We start from the raw sequence: 23,529 nt of genomic DNA on the forward strand, positions 1-23,529 counted from the left end.
TGGAAATGAATTTACTTTTGACAGTCAGCTACCTTCCTCCTTCAAATATGGCAATCTTTGCTACTCTTCATTCTGTAGAGACATGTGCTTTTTAGCCTGAGTTTAAATTTTCTTACAGGATCGGGATCCAGAGGGAGCATAAATTAGAACCTGTTACATGAACAGGAGCAAGAACTTAGGGCATTACTCCCTTTAAAGTGGAGTATTGAGAGGAGAAGGCTAATTGTAAGGAACATTCACAGTGCCATTCAAGGCTCAGCAGCCTTTCAGTTAGCAGATCCTGTGGCACCTCTCCACTGAAAGAGGGTGAGATGAGGTCCTGTTTGAAGCAGTGCCCATAGCAGGGGGTGGAAATGACTCTGTGGTCGTGGCTACACAGTAGTAAAACTCTTGTAGCAAGAGGAACCATGCTTGAACTTGTCAGCCTAAGCAAAGTCTCCAAATGATTCAGGCTTAGAAAGTCAATCTAACTTTTACTGGCTGACTAATAATACCCCATGGAGCTCTTCCAAGCTAAGACTGAGGAATGGATATTGAGATAGTGAAACTCTCCCTGATACACATATGGAAACTGGGAACACGGGATGTATGAGACCTGTTTGTGACATAGAATTTGGGAAGGCAGGCATTTCAATATTTGTGCCAAATATCCTCTATACCCTTGGGCAGAACACCTCTATCCTCTATTTCTTTGTTTTTAAAGATAATTATGAAATTTAAATAAAATTTATTCATGGTAAATTCATATTTTCTTTAACTTTAAAAAATATTGAGAACATTTTTATTTTTTATTATTAGCATACAATTATTTGCCATAAGTAAAGTGCCCTTAAAGTCAGTAAATACTCTTGGCAAAACAAAGCAGTGCCCAAATTCTACTCATGATAGGTCAGAAGCCTGATCTGTATTAATAAAGCAGAATACAGCAGTACAGAACCTTCAGTTACTTGCAAGTTCTCCACTCATCCAGCAAGTATCTCTGAGGATTTACTATGTGCTGAGCATGTTTTAAGGGTTAAGAGTATGAAGCAGACACAACGTGATCTTTGCATTTAAGAAGTTTACTGTCCTGTGGGGTGGACAAAATCATTGTGAGTAATTGGGGTAGAAAGAAGGAAAAAAATAAGGGGCACAGGTGGAGGGCTGGGGACAGCAAGATCAGATGACAAATCCAAAAACAGCAGAAAGTGAGTAGGGAAGACTGAGTAGAAATGATCAGGAACACAGATAATAAAACAAGCAGTACAAAACATTGGAATAATAGAGAACATGGCACATTGGAGGAAACTCAAGTGGTCCAGTTTGCCTGGAGCAAAAGATGCAGGTGAAATACAAAATGAGACTGGAGGGGGTAGCATGGGGTCTCTCTCCTTTTATAAATCCTGAAATCCTGTGGAAATTCTTGGCAAGGAACATCACAAGAGGAGGCTGATAAGAAGTAATTAGCTTCTTTCATGATAACAAGCTATTAAAGTGATTCAGTAGGGATTCTAAACCATGTTTTCTGCCCATAAAATTATTTTATGAAATTAATGTTTCTATCTTTAGCATTATCAATAAAAACCTAGATTTTTATTGAGAAAGAAAACTAAAATCATACCAAGGAAGATTACATACAAATCTCTGAGGCTACATACCTTCATTTTTTTGCCCAATTCTTTAATTAAAATCATACATGAAATATTCATGGTTATGTTTATTTTACATAACTCCATGTTATAATCCAGATGATAGCATGTGATCTTGAAGAAGAAAAGGAAAGGTTTTCGTGTGACCCACAGAGACTGAAAATGAGGGAAATGCTTAGGTCAAAGGTTACCCTCTAGAAAATTAAGGTTGTATCGATGTCCTCAAGACTTCTTATTCCATTCCATGTTCACCAATTTGTGCATCCTATGAATTGTCACTCCCAAGAACCTGGATTTGATTAAGGTCTGGTACATCCTAAGTAATTCTCCTTCCTCCTATAATGTTCTTATTTTGTATTATACACTTCATTTTATTTTGACTCCTAAATCTGAAGTTTTGAAAAGACAAAAAGTAGCATGCATCCGGTGGAGAAGTGTCATATTTTATCATTAGACACTCACATCACACCTTCAAGAAGGGTTCATAAGATCACCCTCTTGTTCTTGTGATCCTCATAATGATGCAATGTTGTCATTATAATTTTTCTAGCAGTTTTATTCTGAACAGCAGAAGCACGTAAGGGCTTTGCCTCTCTGAGTCATAGATTCATGAAAAAATAAGATTTTTGAAGAAAAGAAGGCTCTCTACAACAAAGTTATGGAGGACTTTGCTTATCAGTGGTGAAACTTGACTAAGTCCATTTCTTAATTTGGACCTGTATATATGAAAAGGACATGGCGAGTAGGGAGGGATCGGATATGGGATTTGAAATCAGAAAGACATCATTTCAAATCTAATTCAGCCATTGACTGGTTATAGTATATATGTAAGATGAAGATTATATTTTTATAGGACTTTTTCATAGGACTGTTTAATTATTTTTTGTAAGTATTCATAATTATACATGCATGTACCGTCTAACATATAGTAGGGATCACTAAATAGTAGTTATTGATTAAGCTATCCTCAAGACTGCAACCTGGGAACATAAAGTAAGAATATTATAAATAGCAAAGCTGACTCAGCTTTGCTTTCTCCTGTGCCTCTTATATATGGGAAAGTTCAGTCATATGAATTAGCAAATGAAATAAAGCAGTGATGTTGTTTGGGCACTATTAAGGGGAGTGAGCAAGCTAGGTGCTAGTCTAGGTTCAGAGGATATAGCACAGAACAAAACAGACAAGAGGGGAACTTGTGTACTGTAAGGGACTTTTGAAATGTATGTAGTTGTTTGCCTTTATGCTAAATGGTCCTATGTGGCTATTTGAATGATTAAAATAAACTTTTTATGATTACTCTGCTTCCTCTCCACCATTCCTTCTTGCTGTCTCAGTAGTTCTCCTATTTTCGTGGTGACTTAAAGTAGAAATGAAGTTAGGAAACTTAGGTTTCAACAACATTGTTTGTTATGCTGACTAATTCTACTCTATATTCATGCTAACATGCAACCCAGTGTGTATGCAAATGCAACTAAACCATATGCATTTTAAACAAAGTAAAATTACTAACATTAAACCATAAAATCTATGACTTTTATCTAATAATTTATTTTTATTTTTCCTTTTTTTTTTTAAAGATTGATTTATTTATTTTAGAGAGAGAGAAAGCATGCTGGGGGGGGAGGGGCTGAGGGAGAGAATCTTCAAGCAGACCTGTGCTGAGCACTGAGCCCAACTCGGGGCTCAATCTCATGACCCATGAGATCATGCCCTGAGCAGAAACCAAGAGTCAGATACTGAATCGACTTAGCCACACAGGCGCCCCTTAACTTATTCCTTCTATGATGCTGGGTGCCCAATGAGTGGCTGAGTGAGTCTTTGATGAAATGATAAGCATTGCTGTAGAGGTTTTTGAGAATATGGATTGTTATCACTCTGAGGATTTCTTTCCTCTGAATTTATAATTTTCTCTAGGGAATTGATTTCCTATTTCAGAATAAGGTAGGAATTACTACATACCTTTTAAAACTGAGAGGGGAACTGTCATTGCAAAATAAGACCTTCCAAATTGTCTATAAACTAATCAAATTATCAGCTCAGATATATCATTTGTCCAAGAGTAAGAATACCCATGAAAATGAGAGTCTATAAAATTTTTGAGGGATCACTACGCTCATGTTTTGGAATGGCAGACTTCTACAGAAGAGAAATCTGTGGTTCATATTAATTGAATGTTTCTTTAATCTATTACTGGTTAGACATGGATCCATCACAGGAAGTAGAGGGTAGCTTAGGCCAAGAGGGATAGAACTGTTCCAGCCACTGCTCTCTATTAGATAGATATTGGCCTTTCTGTTGTTGACACATCCTAGAGACCAGAGATGAGCTTGCAAATGTCATTGTGGTACTTAACAATATCTGAGTATTCTTCTATCACGGGAGTTCTTAACACTGCAAAATAATTAGTAGAAAAAGATAGAATTGCATCACTGGTCTTTGGATCTTATAAACTCTTACTCTCTCCTCACTAGAACACTAGCAAATCCATTAGCGTTTTTTGTTTGTTTTGGTTTTGGTTTTGGTGGTGGTGGTGGTGAAGGAGGGGATTCTAGGGAAATAGCTGGCCATGATCTAACTTCCTGTCTCCCACATCTAGTTTTCATTATTTCCATGTTTCAAAACTGATACACATTAATTTTTTGAGAGTGCCTATATCTTGAACTCCTCAATCTATTGGAATGTTGGGGTTACTTAACCACTTGGTGCCTTTTTTCTATGGTCTCAGTACATTGAGAGGTGTTCTAAAAATATTTAGTCTTGGGGCCCCTGGGTGGCTCAGTTGGTTAAACGTCTGCCTTCGGCTCAGGTCATGGTCCTGGAGTTCCGGGATCGAGCCCCACATTGAGCTCCCACTTGGCGGGATGTCTGCTTCTCTCTCTGCCCCTCACCCTGCTTGTGCTCTCTCTCTCTCACTCTCTCTGTCTCTCTCTCAAATAAATAAAATTATTTAAAATAAATAAATAAATAAATAAAAATAAAAATATTTAGTCTTGGGGTGCCTGGGTGGCTCAGTTGGTTGGTCAGCATCTGACTCTTGGTTTTGGCTCAGGTCATGATCTCTGGGTCGTGGGATTGAGCCCCTTGTCAGGCTCCCTGCTCAGCAGGGAGTCTGCTTGAAGATTCTCTCCCTCAGCCCCTCCCCCTGCTTGTGCACATGTAGGCTCTCTCTCAAATAAATAAATAAATAAATAAATAAATAAATAAATAGTCTTCACATAGGACAAGTTTAATGTTAAATGTATAAATCAATGCCACAACACTTGAGAGAGGATTTATTGAGAATATATGGAAATTATTACATTGGCAGAGGAAGATAGAATCCACTAACATGATGTTTTAGAGAATGATACAAAAAGATAGGATTCATTTTTTGTGTGTCAAAATGTGGCCATTATACTCTGTGATAGTCCCTCCAATTCTTTATTGCATTTATATTTTTACAAGTCTTTCCTCCTTACCACAGGGCAGTCACTTGTGTTCCACTCACTTTGTACCTTTACTACAAGCACAGAACCTGGTTTATATAGGATGTGTTTAACAAATAAGTGGGTCTCAAGTAGAGGAGGCAATGGATTGAGCAAACATGATCTGGGCTTTGAAAAAAGTTGAAGAATTTGATGTGATAAAGATGAGTTGAGAGAGCATGTATAAAGACATGAAGGTGAGTATCTTCAGGTATATTCAGATCATCATGTTGGATTGAGTATCAGCACTTCAATACATTTTTAAATTTTTTTTAATGTTTCCCATAGATTGATTCTAAAGTATGTTCAAAAGACTCCTTTCCCTACCCCGAGGATAGTGCAAGGTTTTTCTCTATCAGTCTACCATCAAGGTTGTAATTAAGTCATTGAGTTTGTGGCCTATATTTATGATTACAATATATGATCAAGGATTATAAATACCAGGAAAACTGTATTATCACACTGTCTAATTATCACGTTAAGAGAATGACAGCAGACAAACGTTTCATCTCTTACTAGAAAGAAGAAATCTGACAGAACCTGGGAGTTCACTTTGATGTTGGATTTGTATATGAAAGTATCAAAGATTGAACTATTTTCAAACAGAACTTATAATGTTGGTTTCATCCAGGCGGTTAGTTTTCTGCTCCACCACCATATTTTACTTTGAAGTGGCATAGCCTAGAGATTGTTATTAGGATATTTATTGCAGGCAAAGCAATGAAATTCAAGAAGGTGAAAGAAAAATTAGAAGACCTCAAAGCCATCAACAGGTGTTATAAGTTGATGTGTGAAATGTGTGAGTTGCTAACAGACCTATGCAGTTAGTGTGCATGACCAGATAGATCAGTGGTTACTAAAGTGTGGTCCTCACACCAGTAGTACCAGCATCTGGAATATGCAGATTCTCAGGCTTCACTCCAGACCTACTGAATCAGAAATGGGACTTAGCAATCTATGTTTTAATGGGCCTTCCCTCCAGGTGATTCTGTTGTCCGCTAAAGTTTCAGAACTACTGACCTAAGATAATGCATCAGATGGATCTCAGGGATCCTCTTTACTTTTCTTTTTTTCTTTTTTTCTTTTTTAAAAGATTTTATTTATTTATTTGACAGAGAGAGACACAGTGAGAGAGGGAACACAAGCAGGGGGAGTGGGAGAGGGAGAAGCAGGCTTCCCACTGAGCAGGGAACCCGATGCGGAGCTCGATCCCAGGACCCTGGGATCATGACCTGAGCCGAAGGCAGACGCTTAACGACTGAGCCATCCAGGCGCCCCTCCTCTTTACTTTTCTAATCCTAATGGCTTTCACTGTGGCATGGTATCTTTCATAGGTATTCCAGTCCATTTATACATTCGCTTTTCTGAGCAATTTGTCACTTCAATATGTTCCGGATTACGCTGCTGTCTAATTGCTTTATATGTGTTCATTATGCATCCCTAAAAGTCTGTAAATGCCACCACAAATTAGTGTATCTTATAGAACTATACTTTCCTGGCTGCAGAAACAACAAAGGACAAGGAAAAAACTCTCAAAAACTTTCTGGTTTATTGACAGTGCTAAGCAGCATCTATAGTGGGCTCCAAAAATGATTATAGAAAAAATTAATGCTATAGAGAGCAACTTCCTTTTATTTTCTCTTTCATCAATAATGAAGAAGTCCCAAGTATCTCTTGCTACTCCAGTTTACAGGTAGGAAGATGAAAAAAAAAGTGAACAGGATGAACTTTCATATTGAATTAGTGTCTAGGACAGAGACCATGTGTAGTTCATCTATATATGGTCATTAAATGGCACAAGCCTGGAGTTAAAGGTGTCCCATGTTCATGACTTAGGCATTTAGGACTGATAGAAAAAGATAATACAACTCTAGTGTCGCTACCAAGTAGTTTTTTTGTTTGTTTTTGTTTTTGTTTTTGTTTTTTGAGAGAGAACACAAGATGGGGGAAGGGTTGAAGGAGAGGGAGAAGCAGGCTTCCTACTGAGCAGGGGACCTGACATGGGGCTTGATCCTAGGACCTGAGCCAAAGGCAGACACTTACCGGACAGAGCCACCCAGGCGTCCCATGTTACCAAGTACTTTTGAATGCCAATTAAGTTTTGTATAGTGGTTATTAAAAGACTTCAGAGTCAGCACATTTGAATTCAAATCAAATAGTCCTTTTCTTTGCTCTAAAGCACATAAGTGCAAGGTTTAGCAGATGATAGATGGGGAGACAAAAGAGAAATAGGACCTGGAGCCTGGACAGATTTGCCAGAATATAGTAGACCTCTAGGAAGGTCTCAACTGAAGGTTTGAGAGAATCATGTCCTCCATTGTTCTCTCTCTATGCTTCAATGACTCTGGAAGCCCCATGTCGAGATGGCCATGTCTAAAAATGGTGCAGTTTTTATACTTGGCACCAATAAGACATAGTAGGGTAGTGGGAGATGGGGGTAGCCTGGACCCCACTTCCTCTTCTCCCCTCCTCTGGTGCCAAAACTTCCCAGCAGGTGGCTGAGTTTTTGCTCTCACCTTCCAGCAACAAGTCCATATGTCAGCCCTCTTTCCCCAGGTGTCAACTAGGCCCATCAGGGGAGTGGAATTCACCAGCACCTCCACCAAGAATCAAAAGAGAAGTTTGAATTAGTGCCCTACTTTTGCTGGCATGGTTCTGCAAGACTTAGTAGGAAGTAAAAGTCTTCAGCATGGGACTCCAGCATTCTTTCAGTCTAATTCTCTGGTTCTCAGAGTACAGCTCCCAGACTTGCAGGATCATCATCACTTGGAAACTTGTTAGAAACTTAACTTCTCAGGACTCACTGCAGCTTACCCCATCCACCTGGTCCACAGGCTACACTTCAACAGGTGAACTTTCTGCTAAGAAAGAAGATTAGATAGGATCCACATTCTCACAAAATAATATCCAAAATGTCCAGGACACAATAAAAAAATCACTCATAATATCGAGCACCAGGAAAATCACAACTACAGTGAAACAAATCAATCAACAGAGATGACTCAAAGCTTGTAATTCTCCTATAAGAATTTTAAAGCAGCTCCTATAAGAATTACTTCAGCAAGTAATTACAAGTTCTCTTGAAACAGACAAAAAATTAGAAAAATACCCGCAAAGAGTTAAAAATAATGAATGGGGGGCGCCTGGGTGGCTCAGTAGTTAAGTGTCTGCCTTCGGCTCAGGTCATGATCCCAGGGTCCTGGGATTGAGCCCTGCATTGGGCTCCCCACCCAGCGGGAAGCCTGCTTCTCCCTCTCCCACTCCCCCTGCTTGTGTTTCCTCTCTCACTGTGTCTCTGTCAAATAAAATCTTTAAAAAAATTGGGGCGCCTGGGTGGCTCAGTCATTAAGCGTCTGCCTTCGGCTCAGGTCATGATCCCAGGGCCCTGGGATCGAGCCCCGCATCGGGCTCCCTGCTCCACGGGAAGCCTGCTTCTCCCTTTCCCACTCCCCCTGCTTGTGTTTCCTCTCTCGCTGTGTCTCTCTCTGTCAAATAAATAAAATCTTTAAAAAAAAAAAAAATCTTTAAAAAAATAAAAAATAAAAATAATGAATGGAACCAGATGCAAATTTAAGACTGAAAAATAATTGAAATAAAAACCTCACTGGATGAGCCTAGTCATAGAGCATATGTGACAGAGGATGGAATTAGTGAACTTGAGGACAGAGCAATAGAATTTACCCAAACTGAACAACAAGGAGAAAACACTCTACAAAGGATGAACAGTCTCAGAGATTTATGGGACAACAACAAAAACACTAACGTTCACATTATTAGAGTCACAGAAGGAAAGGAGAAAGTGCAATTGAAAAGGCATTTGAAGAAATAATGTCTGAAAACTTCCCAAATTTGGCAAAAGATGTAAACTTACAGATTCAAGAGGCTGAATGAATCCTAGTAGGATAAACCCTAAGTCTATGCTATGACACATCATAATGAAAACTTTTGAGAACTAAAGACAAAGAAAATATCTTAAAAGTAGCTAAAGAGTAACAACACATTATTTTAAGGGAACACTACCTAAATGACAGCATTTTTTTTCATCTGATAATCATGAAGACCAGAAGAAAGTGGCACCTTTTTTGAAGTGCTGAAAGAAAAGACCTATCAGTTATAAAGTCTGTATCTAGTGAAAATACCCTTCAGGAATGAAGGGGAAATTAAGACAGTCTCAGATTAAGGAATGCTAAGAGAATTTGTTGCTGGTAAGCCAACTCATAAAAAATGGCTGAAGGAATTTTTCTAAAAGTAAATTTGGCAGAGACTGGCTAACTGGTCTTCAGTACCTATCTTGACTTCATTGCTAAGCCTAAGCTAGAACACATTTCCAAGATCCCTTACTCTTAGGTGTGATTGTGTAACTGAGTTCAAGGTAATGAGATATCATCCTCATTTGTTAAGGACAATCTTATAAAAATCTTCCATGTTTGGCTTTTTCATGTTCTTTTTTCATTGGCTTGAGATTAAGATGTTGGAAGAACAACATGAAAGGAGCTTGAATGCCTCAACTGCCACCTGGAATAGAGCTGTCTACCTTCAGGATGAGCTGATTTGGAAGTAGAATAAATTTCTGCCATTGGCTGTCAGCCATATACATGTTCCATTTATGTTTACAGCAGCTGGCATTACCTTGACTAACAGAGCAAACTATCACTTAAGAGGTGGAGAGGACTAAATCAAGTGTACCTGTACAGTTTTATCAGTGTTTATTCCTTCATCTGTTATAACTGCAGATAATCTTTAAACAACCAGGAAAGCAGATTTTTGTTTTATGTTTTAGTAGGAGAGGTTAAAATAAAGTTGTTTTTCTTCTAACATGTAACTGTGATTAATTTCACTTGAAAAAACAGGTTGTGGGGGCGCCTGGGTGGCTCAGTCGTTAAGCGTCTGCCTTCGGCTCAGGTCATGGTCCCAGGGTCCTGGGATTGAGCTCCGCATCGGGCTCCCTGCTCAGCGGGGAGCCTGCTTGTCCCTCTCCCACTCCCCCTGCTTGTGTTCCCTCTCTCGCTGTTTCTCTCTCTGTTAAAAAAATAAATAAAAAATCTTTAAAAAAAAAAAAGAAAAAGAAAAAACAGGTTGTGTTCAGATTGAAGGGATAAGTACTTTCACTTTCAGGGATGTTAGATACGAGTCTGGTGTCAGAATAAAGGGATTTGAGGTCATCGAGCTTCTGTAGCACAGTGGAATGGGGTGGCAGGAAGAGAGAAGAGAAGCCTAGAACTGGTTTGCTTAGGTTGTAACTCTGGTTGGTCTTACCTCCAGTAGAAGTGGTGAGAAAAATTCTGTAGTGGGAAATATCAAGAAGCTGTAGGTTGCAGAGGTGGGAAGTGAATGGGAGTGAGAATAGAGTAAAGGAGAAAATTCACAAGTAGTCAAAATGCATTATCTTAATAAATTAACGCTGCACAATCAATGAAAATTTTATCTGTGGGTACAAATCTCTAGAGTTTCAGATTCTAATAAAAGAACTCACTGTTTTAACCTCTCCGATATTTCTGGAGAGATTTGGAAAAGATTTGTTTCTTTTGTTTGTTTGTTTTTAATATACAGCTTCCTGCGTATGTGTGTATGTGTTGCATGTTTATGTGTTTGAGACAGGAAGAAAGATGGAAAGAGAAAAAGAGAGAAAGATTATTAGGTTCCCTTTCTCTTCTTCCTTTCAAGCCAAAGCCCTAAGAATATAAGGTTTGAAGGAGAACAGAGGGACTCTTTTCTGAACAGCCCACAAACAAAGGACTTTTAACCATCAAATGAAGTTCATGATTCCTGTCCTTTCTGCAGTAAGCCAAGGGATCAACAGTAATGCTGGGAAATATTTTCTCTGACCTTGAATGCATTTGCTAAGCCATTGCCTGAGTTGAATTTCCTTGAGATGTTAAATGGAACTCTGCCAAGTTGTGCCAGAATGAGCAACAGGGATGTGCTTCCCTGCGGGACTTGTGCAGTGAATCTGAGGTGTTTCTGTGAGGTCTTGAGAACTATCGTTTTGTATCAACAGGGGGAAATCCACAGAGCTTCTGTTTTAAGACATTGTGTTCAATGGTTAAGCGTTTCTTTCAAGCCTTACCATACTGCTTTCATTTAGGCATCCCTATTCTTTTGGAAGGCACAGTGATGCGCAGACAATATGCGGAAGCCACATCAAAGATGATAGTGATCATGGCCAGGGGGCATTTCAGATTATGTGAATGAATAAAAGCTGCTTTTCAAAAACAAGCTTTTTCTTCTCCGGTTGATGTACTGCCATAGATCGAGAGAGTGGCAACATTCTGTTTCCTGTTGCTGAAATTGTGGAATTCTGGTGGGGCAGAAGAAGTGGAATTGTGTGGATGAAGGAATGGCTTGGCAATTTGTTTTTTGACCAGCTCTGTTCAAATTAAAGACTTGGTTTCTGAGAAATTCCTGGTTGTTCAGAAGTAATGCCTTGCTCTGGGTTTTGAAACACGTTCCATGATAATTTAATTTGTCCTAGGAACAAGAGCCTTGTTGGAAAAGAGTGTGGGTGGTCACCATGAGCACAGCAGTGGCCGAATATGGCAGAAGAGGAGAGCCCGAGGTCTCAGAACTCAACATTGGAACACTATTATTCACAAGGAGCAAATAGGTCCTCTTCAGGCCAAGTTAAAAACTAAACACACACTTTGAATATCTTAATCATCTATGCATACAATTCAGGCTGTGGAAACAGAAGGTATCACTGACCCCTGTTGCCTCTCCTACTTCCTACTTGGGGTTTGGTATTCCTTGGACCCTTAAAAAAAGATTTAATGATGTAGCAATTAATAACCAGCTAGACCTTTGCATACAGAATGTCCACATTCACTTCAGGTAACTATTCATTATTCATTGAATGAATAGGTCGCAGTGTAGTAAATACTCAGATACCCATCAATCAGCTGAACATTAAAATGCTACAGATACACTTGATGCCCTGTGTGACCTTTCTTATTTACATTCTCTTTCTCCTCCTTGGGAGTAAAGCTATGTTATCCAATCTCAGCAGTCAACTCTGTGGTAAGTTCTATTATCCTCTTCCCCACCAAAACTAGAAAAGTTTAGGTGAACTTTTGTAGGTAATGTAAGTAAACTAAAATTGAAGGAGAACTTCAATAACTACCTTAGGAGTCCAGAGTCTCATATCCTTTATCTCATAACATGAGCTTTTCTCTTTACGTGCTAAAGCATTTCATTACTAGGGGGATCCAAGTATGGCTCAACAATGTGAACAGGCTGTAAAAAGATGAAAGACCAGTCAGAATTTCTGTGAAAATATTTTTTGAACTTCAAGGTCTATTAAAACCATAACCCTTCAAAAGTGCCATTTGATGGACCAAAAAACAAGTTAATTTATTATGTATTAGTACAAGAAAGTGGGGGAGTAGGAGTATTCTGTCATCTACCAAATAATAATAACAGTAATAGTTAAAGAAGATTGAGTACATACTATGTACCAGTTACTGTACTAACCACTTTATAAGGATATCTCATTTTAATAGTCGTATCACCTTTTTTGAAATAAAAATAACTATTATTATTATTCCCATTTACAGATTAATAACCTGATGCAAAACGTAAATGACTTACAAATAACTTAAGACAGGCCAACTCTCCTGATTGCTTTGTAAGCCTACCTGTTCTCATCATTCTTTTATTAAATATGGATTGACCACCAACCATACACCAAGCCCTTGTTCCAGATCAGTCCTGTCTGACAGAAATAGACCCCAAATTGCATATGTCATTTCAAACTTTTAGTACCTACATAAACAGCAAAAGAGAAACTGGGCAGATTAATAATGTATTTTATGTAACTCAGTGTATCCAAATTAGTATCATTTCAACATATATGTGATATTTTATATTCCTTTTTCTTACTGAGTCTTTGAAATCTAGTGTGCATTTTATACTCATGGAACATCTTAACTCAAAGTAACCACATTTCAAGTGCTCAATAGCCACATGTGTCTAGTGGCTACCTTATTGGACAACATGTAGCTAATGATTTGTTGACTGAGTAACACGAAAATTTCTTTCCATTGTGAAATGTAAGTTCAACATATTAAAGAAGAAACACACCTGTTTCATTGAAGGAGCAGTCTTAAAGGTCACTGCAAGGACTTTGAATTTTACTGAGTGCTATGGGCAGTCTTTAGAGAGTGTTAAAGGAACGACATGGTATGACTTAGACAGGATCTCTCTGGATGAATATTGAGATAGGTTGTAATGAGGAACTGGGGGGAGAGTAGAAGCCTGCAGGCTAGTTAAGAGATAACTGCAATAATCCAAGTGGAGTATAATAGTTTGGAACATAGTGTTAACAGTGGAGGTGGTGATGTAGTTGGATTCTGGATATATATATATTTTTAATTCTTTTTAAAAAAAATTATTGAAATGTAGTCAACATACAATGCTGTATCAGTTCAAGTGATTTGTATTCTGGATATGTTTTATCTGATAGTTAAAATACAAATTTAAAGGGACACCTGGGTGGCTCAGTTGGTTAAGTGTCTGCCTTTGGCTCAGGTCATGATCCCAGGGTCCTGGGATTGAGTCCCACATTGGGCTCCTTGCACAGTAGGGAGCCTGCTTCTCCCTCTGCCTCTGCTCCCCCTGTTAGTGCTCGCCTTCTCTCTCTCTCTCTCTCTGACAAATTAAAAAAAAATCTAAAAAAATTTAAAAAAAGATTTAAAAAAATACAAATTTAAAATGTGTGATAGATCCTTGCTTATGAATGTTAAGAAAAACAACTCTAAACCTATAAATAAGACTAAGAAGATAGCTGCAGTTTTTTAAGGATTAATTTGTTTTCTAGAAGAATATACCATTGGTTGATATCACATTCTGTGAATTAAAGGCACACACTTTAAGTTACATGATAACTTACATGGTCTGTGAGTGGTAGAGATGCAAATGAGTTCTTTTTCATTGAAAAAAAAAAAAAAACCACTGAAGAATATGATATGTTGCCATGAACTAGCCTTATACCTAACCTAGCAATCTTATTCTAACACTTCTCTATTAAATTGCTTATAAATATTCAGCTCCCCAAACATTCTTTGAATCAATCATACCATCTTCATGGTTTACTCATTCTTTAATATGTTCAACAGTATCTTCAACAAATGTTTTTTCTAATTTGTATAAGTCATGCTTTCATTTTTTGAAAATCATCCTTTGACACTAATGACACCAACAATAGATTCCAGTGGAATTTTGTGTGTTGTCCACAACATCAGTGATCACCACGTTCATTTCCTTTCAAACTCCAGGTCTGCTCTGAGAGAGAACACTTACCCCCTCTCTCTCCTTCCCTCCTTCCTGCTACTTTTACTCTCTGACCTTATCTTGTTTCACATCAAGCCAGTTTCTCCTGTATCCACTTTTTTTCCTACCTCATTAATCCCCATAGTATGTAGTAATAATGTAATGATAATCCTCATTATTGCCCCTTTACTGTGTGTTTTCTCTAAGCCCCTAGGAACCAGGTTGTTCAAATATCTGCATCTTCTTCTCTAAACCCAAGGTCACAGAGTCTGCCAACTTAGATGCAATAGCTTATTCCTTCTCCCCTTTCTATCTCTGTTCTGGGACCAACTTTCATTACTGTCAGTGTATCCTCTCTAATCCGTGAAATTTTCCTTCTCAAAATCCTTCAATGGTTGTAATATATTTTCAGTTGCAAGTCTAACTCCTTTGAAGGGCCGGCAAAGGTTTTTCATGATCTGGCTACCACCAGATTTAACTTCTGCCATCCCCTTTATTGCACAGGGTACCGCACAGCATGACGCTATGTGAAGTTCTTCTAATAAGCTTTCCTTTCTTTAGCTTTTTGGCCTTGATTGTGTTGCCCCCTTTGCCTCATATGCTCACCCAACTTCCCACTGGTGCCCCTATAACCAGTTTCCTGGCAAAAGTACCAATTCTTCAAATTTCATCTTAAAGGTTTCATTGGAAAGCTGAAGTTCTTTTGGGGGGGGGTTGTTTTTGTTTTTTTTTAAGATTTACTTATTTATTTGAGAGGGGGGGGGGGGGGGAGGGGGTCAGGGGCAGAGGAGAGAGAGAATCCCAAGCAGACTCACCACTGAGTGTGGAGCCTGATACTGGGCTCAATCTGACGACCCTGAAATTATGACCTGGGCTGAAATCAAGAGTCTGACACTTAACCAAATGAGCCAACCAGGTGCCCCCATTTTTTTTTTTTTTTTTTTGAGAGAGAGAGAGTGCACGTGCACAGGAGATTGGGGATGGGGGTGGAGGGGAGGGGTAAAGGGAGAGGGAGGGAGAGAATCTTAAGGAGAGCTCCATCTTTCAACCCTGAGATCATGACCTGAGCTAAAATCAAGAGTCTGATGCTTAACTGACTGAGCCACCCAGATGCCCCGTAAAGCTAATGTTTAATCTTAATGTTTCATCAACTGAGGGAAGACTTTTTTGATGCTGCTCAGCAGTTATAGGTATTCTGTCTCGTATATTCCCATGGAATTGTTCAGTTTATAAATCCCTTGTAGCAATTATTATACCGTATTTTATTTACATGTAGGCATATATGTGCCCCTCTAGACTTCATGAAGTTATTTGTTTTAATCTCTATTTTTAACACCTTAATTTTTTAATGGGGTTTAATCTCTCTTACCAACTGTTATCCATCATTTTGTGGCTTTAATAATTTTACCATACATATTTAAAAATTTCTGTCCTGAAATTCTCTCATAGGGGGACTCATGGAGATTGATTCTAGATGTATGTTATAATTATATTTTTATTTTGAGTTCATTTTCATCAGGGATTAGTATGCAGTTTGTTCTCAGAAAATGTGTCTTTCCAGGGAGGTTTAGCATTTGCTTTCATCAGGTACCCCAGGAATCACTACTATGGAAGAAACTTTATGTTCATTTCTTGGCTTGGAGTTTATAAATTAGCTTGTGGATACATAAATATTCTTAGATCAATTTTATTTCTTCATTGTGAATTAATTCCAACTCCAAACCCCTGTAAGAGCAAAATTGAAGGTAACAGTTCTCAGAGGAGTTTTTTTCCCACCCAGATCATAAGCCAGGAGAGAAAAGGTTATTTGTTTATTTTTTTCTTGTTGTTTAATGAATTTTCTTCAGCTCATCCTTTCACTAATCCCCAGAGTATATAATTTCAGCTGTCTTGCTGCTGCCATCAGACTCTTGCATTTTTGTCCCTTTACTGCATGTTTTCTCTAAGCCCCTGATAACCAGGTCACTCTGCAGCAGGACCATGTACTCAAAGTGCTAAAAAAAATTGTCAATCATGAATCTAATATCCAGCAAAAATTATCCTTCAAATGTGAGGGAGAAGTTAAGACATTCCCAGGTTTGCTAATTCCTCTACCAGTTAAAATCTACTATTGATCCCCGCCAGTGAATTTTTTTTTTTGAAGTTTTTTATTTAAATTCCAGTTAGTTAACATACAGTGTAATATTAGTTTCAGGTGTATAATTTAGTGATTCAACACTTCCATACAACACCCAGTGCTCATCATGCCAAGTGCACTGCTTAATCCCCATCACGTACTTAACCCATCCCCCTGCACCTCCCCTCTGGTAACCATCAGTTTGTTCTCTATAATTAAGTGTCCGTTTCTTGGTTTTCCTCTCTTTTTTCCCCTTATGATTGTTTGTTTTGTTTTCTAAATTCCACATGTGAGTGAAATCATATGGTATTTTTCTTTCTCTGACTCATTTCATTTAGCATAATACACTCTAGCTCCATCCACATCATTGCAAATGGCAAGATTTCGTTCTTTTTTATGGCTGAGTAATATTCTGTTGTATGTATATATTCCACATCTTATTTATCCATTCATCAGTTGGTGGGCATTTGGGCTCTCTCCATAATTCAACTATTGTTGATAATGTTGCTATAAACATTGGGGTGCATGTATAGCTTTGAGTGAGTATTTTTGTATTCTTTGGGTAAATACCTAGCAGTGCAATTGATAGATAGTATGGTAGTTCTATTTTTAACTTTTTGAGGAACTTCCATACTGTTCTCCAGAGTGGCGGCACCAGTTTGCCTTCCCGCCAACAGTTTGAGAGGGCTCCTCTTTCTCTGCATCCTCGCCAACATCTGTTGTTTCCTGTGTTAATTTTAACCATTCCCCTTTCAGTAAAATTGTAACTGTAGTTAATTTTCCAACTCCAGAACTTCCATTTGTTTCTTTTTTATAATTTCTGTTTATTGTCATTCTCTATTTGATGCAACATTGTCATCATACCTTCCTTTATTTCTATAATTATGGGTTCCTTTAATTCTTTAAACTCATTTATAATGACTACCTTGAAGACTTAGTTAAATCTGACATCTGTTTGCTCTCACTTTCAGGTATTTTCAGCTGCCTACTTCTTAATGGTATAGGTCATACTTTCCCATTTCTTTGCATGTCTCATAGTATTTTTTTGGAAACTGGAAATTTTAGATAATGTTACATAGCAACACTGGGTCGTAATTCCCCAATCCAGGGCTTGTTACTGCTATTTGCTTGTTTATTTGATTAGTGACTGGCTAGATTATTTTGGTAAAATCCATTCCATCCTTCCCCATCTCCCCCACAGTGTGATGCCTTGTTACTACTCAGGCCCTGCAGTCTAGGGAACGCCCAGTCACCCTAGGTGACAGTGGCTTTGGCAGGGCTCTGTGATTGTCTTTTTCCCTGACCACACCCAGCTTTCAAGATCTACTAACTGTCTGCTGATTGCTCTCTTGTTTTCAATAAAGCTTTGGGAGTATTACTTGCTCCAGGGACTTATCCAATCAAATTTTGGTTCTTTTGGAGGAATAGTTCCTGAGATTACTGTTTGAGATTTGTTCTTATCACAGGAGGGCTCCTTTCAGCTGTCTCTTTCCCTAGTTCTCTTTGGCAAACTAGCCAGCCTCAGTTTACCCTATATCTCCACCAAATCTACCAATCTCCTCACAATTTCTGTGTTTGAGAGCTTTTTTGGTCTTGAACTTCTCCATATTCTGTTTCGATTGAAGTCAGTTCCATTGGGAAGAGATTCAGAGCAATCAGGGCAGTACATTTGCAATCTGCAAAGGCCTGTAGGATGTTGGTGTTCTTTTCCTTTCATGATTAATAAAAACATGCAAACTTACTATGTGCCATGGGAAACCTTTCCCCTTTTGTGTTTATTTTATTTCTTTAAACATACATTTTAAGAAAAGTTTTTAAGTCCTAGGCACTGTTCAAGATGCTTGAAAAATATTAACCTGCTTAACCTTCATGCCACCAGCAAGGTATACACAGTGAGTGGTGGAGTTGGGGTTGAACACAGGAAGTCATACTTCAAAGGCCCATCTTCTGATCACTACACTATGCTACATATATGCATGCGGTGTTGCAAAATGTATGTATTTGGTGACATGGTGATGCAAAAGTGATGGCTACTTTTGTAGAGAAAAAAGTTATGATTCAGACACACATAAATTTGGCCAGTACTTACCAACTGGAGCCTCCGTGTTCTCATCTGTGAGAGAGTAAGAATAACTACCTAATCATGTTGTTGAGGTCATCAAATGAGATCATGTGTATGAAGTGTCTGATAAGATGCTTGGGTTAGTAAGTATTATCTTAGTTTACCTGTAAGAGGGTATTTTGCTATTCATTTTTATCTATTTTTTTATGGACATCCTTATAATTTGTCCTTATGTATTTGCCACAAATTAAAGGAGATCACTCCCTGAGAAAAGACTCAGAAGCTAAAGAAAAGATGTTTCCTTAAAATGTCAAAATCACTGCACATCAGAATCTAATTTTGGTGATAACACATCAATGAAGAAACAAGGAATAAGGACTCTAGAGCAATTACATAATACTCAGATACTGCAAAGGGAAAAGGAAATCTGTGGTATTGCTAGATAAGGACTGGAATAAAAGACCCCTGCTCTCTGGGTTTCTTTCCTTCACAGGATCTCTGTCTAGATTGTTGGCTACACTATCCTGTTGCTTACTGACCTGTTTCCTCATCTCTAGATCCTTGGGGATCTAGTTTGGTTTTTCTAGACTCATAGTTCTTAAAGAGTTGTCTATATGGACCAGCAGCTTTACCAGCAGCTTTAGCATCACTTGAGAACTTGTTGGAAATACAAACATACTAAGGCAGAAACATCAGTGGGCAGAGCCTGGCAATCTCCTTTAACAAATCCTTCATGTAATTATGATGATGTCTACAGTTTGAGGACCACTGCTTTAGACAATTACCACTACTGCCACTGGGCAGAGCTCTTTATACATAGATTCTTGGCCAGGAGGTCCTAAGTGGGGCTACCTTTGAATCAAGTGCCCACTTGTGGTCATAGGAATTGTCTAGTGTGGCATTGGTGAATAGTACACTAATTCAGTATTGCCAGAATCCCACCAGAAGGAAATCAGATAATTTTTCTTCCAGTCCAAACAAGAGCACATATTATCATAGAGCATTTAGGAGCCATCATCCTTCACTCTCTAGATTCCTGACTTGTTTGTTATTGCCCTTGGCCTTTGCCCAGCCTGTTCCCTGTGCCTGAAATTCTTTTTCTCTCTCTCTTTACCTAATTAACACCGAATTTCTCCTCAGATTTCAACTTATGCTTCAATTCCTTATGTGTCGCATTTTCTGAGCACATAAATGAATTTAAGGCCCTTCCTTCCTACCTTCCTTCCTTCCTTCTCTCCTCCCTCTCCCTCTCCCTCTCTCCCTCATAGAACTATTTCAGTTTGCAATCATCATACTCCAACACAGTTTTATCTATGGGGTATTTGGATTCATATGTCTGTCCCTTGGGAGACTGTACTCTCCATGGGAACTAGAGTGAACTGATTTTCCTTCACAGATGCATTCTCAGTTGGAGCACTCAACAAATATACACAGATAAAAAAATGAAAAACAAAGTTCTAGTTTACCAACATTTTGTGTTATCTAGTAGTTAGTTTGTGCCCATGTAAAGAAATGCCATTTAGTTTCTGATTATTTCAGTTTGGCAGTTTATGTGCCAGACACTCTTTTAGTGCTGGAGATGAAGCAGTAAATAAACAAAATACCAGCTCTCTTGGAGCTTACATTCTAATTTCTTTCTTTTTTTTTTTTAAGATTTTATTTATTTATGTGTGAGAGAGTGCAAAAGCAGGGGGGAAGGGCAAAGGCAGAGGGAGAGGCAGACTCCCCGCTGAGCAAGGAGCCCGATGTGGCACTGGATCCCAGGACCCTGGGATCATGACCTGAGCTGAAGGCAGACGCTTAACTGAATGAGCCACCCAGGCGCCCTACATTCTAATTTCTATCAAAGGCCTATAAGTAAAGCTATGAAGCTAGGTTGCTGAAAATTATACACCTAACTTCTATAACAGAACTTTAAAAATTGAATTAAAATTAAACTAAGTTGAAGAGAATATAGTTAATATAGTTAAAGAGAACATGTATAACTGTATAAATTAGGGTAGTTCTGAATTTGGGATTCCTTGTTACAAAAATTATTCTGAAACAAACAAGGGGACTTGGTCTCCAACATACATTTCTAAAATATAAAAAGATGTCTTCATAGAATCACAATGGCCTCAGTGGAAAATATATATTTATATCTAAAAAATAAAATTTTAATTTACAATATAATAATTTCTGTTTTTTGGCAATGGAATGCTAATGGTAGATTGTTAAAGAGAGTGATATAAAATGAATGGGAGCAAGTTTTTGATTCAGTTGGCAAAGTTTATTTTTAAAGGGAATTAGCTGCTCTTCAGGAGGTGAACTGAGAGAGGAGTTTGGAGAGAAAAACTGCTGATCTCGCTGGCAAATGCATGCTTACATAATTTACACAAACAAATGCATGGCCTTCGGTCAACAGAGCAGAATAGTTAATGTCTCTAGAAACTGGTTATCCTGGCATTGGTTGTTTCAGCCCTATTCTAGATTGCTCAGGTATTAATCGCTGTGACCAGAATCAGAGATTAAAAAACAAAACAAAACAAAACCATAAAAACTGCTTGGAAGGATATTAGACCCAATGTTTTCTAGAGTTGTACCTTGTTAAAGTGCTTGATAATTCCCTGACTGTTTGATCAGCCCTGATTGTTCCCACATCCATGTAGCAGCTGCCCACAGATCCTAGCATGAGGCACAAGCAGAAATGCAGCTGAGCTCTCTTCATTAGCTGAAGTTCCTCACACCTAATTAGAATTTCTTCCTTCTTCCATTCCTCTTTTGAAAAGTGATTTAATGTTCTTAATTAGTTCAAATATAATATGTGGCACCCCAATCTTGCCAACAACAAGGAATTATCCAAATCAAGGACTAATTCCTCCTTTATGGAAATTAAAGATTAAAAAATATATATCTAGGGGTCTCCTGGGTAGCTGTCAGTTGAGCCTCCAGCTCTTGGTTTTGGCTCAGGTTGTGATTTCATGGGTTGTGGGATTGAGCCCCATGTAGGACCCTGTGCTCAGAGGGGAGTCTGCTTGAGATTCTCTCCCTCTCCTTCTGCCCCTCCCCCTGCTCCCACACTCTCTCTCTCAAATAAATAAATCTCTAAAAAAATGATCTAGAATAATTTAATCTTTCCTAAGTGAGTGGCAGTTTTTAGTTTTTAAACTTGTCACATTGGAGAGGTGTCACTGTTGGTTGTCAGCCATTGTTAATTCAGTCAGATACACCAGAAAGAAAGGAAAATGGAAAGGAGGGAGGGGGAGGGAGAAGGGAAGGAGGGAGGGAGGGAAGGAAGGATGGGAGGTAGGGAGGGAGGGAGAGAGGGTAGGAAGGAAGAAGGACCCCCCCCCCCCCGCCCACCCCCCTGTGTTAGTCCAAGACCTTTAGGGAGATTTTGTAAGCTTTAATGTGATCCCTCTTTTTATTGTAACTCCCTCCTCCCCCTTAACAAATAAAAACCTGGCATGTCTTTGAAGTCTTAACTGCATCAAAGGCTAGCTCCCATTAACTTTAAATTACCCTCCTAAATCCTGTCTACAGTTAGCAGTTCACAAAAAGGATGCCCTGTTTTGCTGTCCCCTGGCTTCTCAAAGCAGAAGAACTCTTAATTGACCTTCCTGCATTTTTGCATGAAATAATAGTGAGCAGAAAAATGCCAAATCTATTAGAGATCCTTGAGGCAGATAGAACTGAAGAAATGTATCTGGCTCACACTCTGGGATTCTGGATTTAGAAGAGAACTAGAAATTGAAAAAATGAACTTATACCTGAAGCCAACAAAATACTGACTTTTGATTGGTTTCTGTGGCAGAGTGACAGTAAAATATACTTGGACATAAACTAGCATTTTTAGGGTATTTTAAAAATTCAACGTTATGGGCGCCTGGGTGGCTCAGTCGTTAAGCGTCTGCCTTCGGCTCAGGTCATGATCCCAGGGTCCTGGGATCGAGTCCCACATCGGGCTCCCTCCTCGAGGGGAAACCTGCTTCTCCCTCTCCCGCTCCCGCTGCTTGTGTTCCTGCTCTCGCTGTCTCTGTCTCTGTCAAATAAATAAATAAAAAAATCTTAAAAAAAAAAATTCAACGTTGTAACACAATTATTGTTAGACTTGCATATTTGAAGTAGTTGAAAAAATTTCTTCTCTCTAAATCTTTGCTAGATTTATTAAACAGATCAATTTGTTTATTGTGTAAAAGATCCATATCTATTTATATCATTATGAAATTGTTATTTACATCAGGAAATTTTCCCTATATCTTCTTACTTATCACATGGCTGAAGACCTGTATAAAGTAACCCTTTAATTTTCTCCTCTAAACAATATACAAATGTTGTTTTTACCACAAGATACAAATTAATTCAGAAGAGGGATGATAAACACTTTTCACCACAAGATACAAATAAATTCAGGGAAATGATGATAAACTCACCAGATTTGTGAGATTCTATCAAAATTATTATTTGGAAAAATAAATCAACTTCATTCTTTAGAAGACAACTAATTAAACTGTGCTATTTAATTATAAATTTTTATTTAACAAATTAATAATGTTAAACTGTAATTGGTTGCCTAAGAAGTTGAAGAAATTAAATTGCTTTATTTTTTTACATCTGTAATTTTTTGAAATGTATTGCCCTATTGCTTCATTTATTTGCAAAATATGAAATTGAAATTAAATGCAGTGATACACATACCAGGAAATTATATTTCCAAAGTCTCCTTCTAAGTGATAGTTGATAAAATTCTGGGAATAGCAAGTCTAACAGAATAATATATTCTTCAGTGTATTATTATCAATAGCAAGAATGCAGATGATAATCGAAATTTATTTTATGTTATTAGAGCAGCTTGTCCATACCAAGCCCAGAATAACTACTTAATCTCTTTAAACAGGGGTTGTAAAAGAAAATTATAGCTAGTGAAGGGTAGCATGTGGCTTTCTTGCCAGCAACTGCCAAGAGAATAGTTATCCAAATAATTAAATTAGACAAGCAATTCATCATTAATGGGGT

The sequence above is a fragment of the Phoca vitulina genome, unplaced genomic scaffold (assembly GCF_004348235.1).
Source record: "Phoca vitulina isolate PV1807 unplaced genomic scaffold, GSC_HSeal_1.0 scaffold22, whole genome shotgun sequence".
Classification (NCBI taxonomy): domain Eukaryota; kingdom Metazoa; phylum Chordata; class Mammalia; order Carnivora; family Phocidae; genus Phoca; species Phoca vitulina.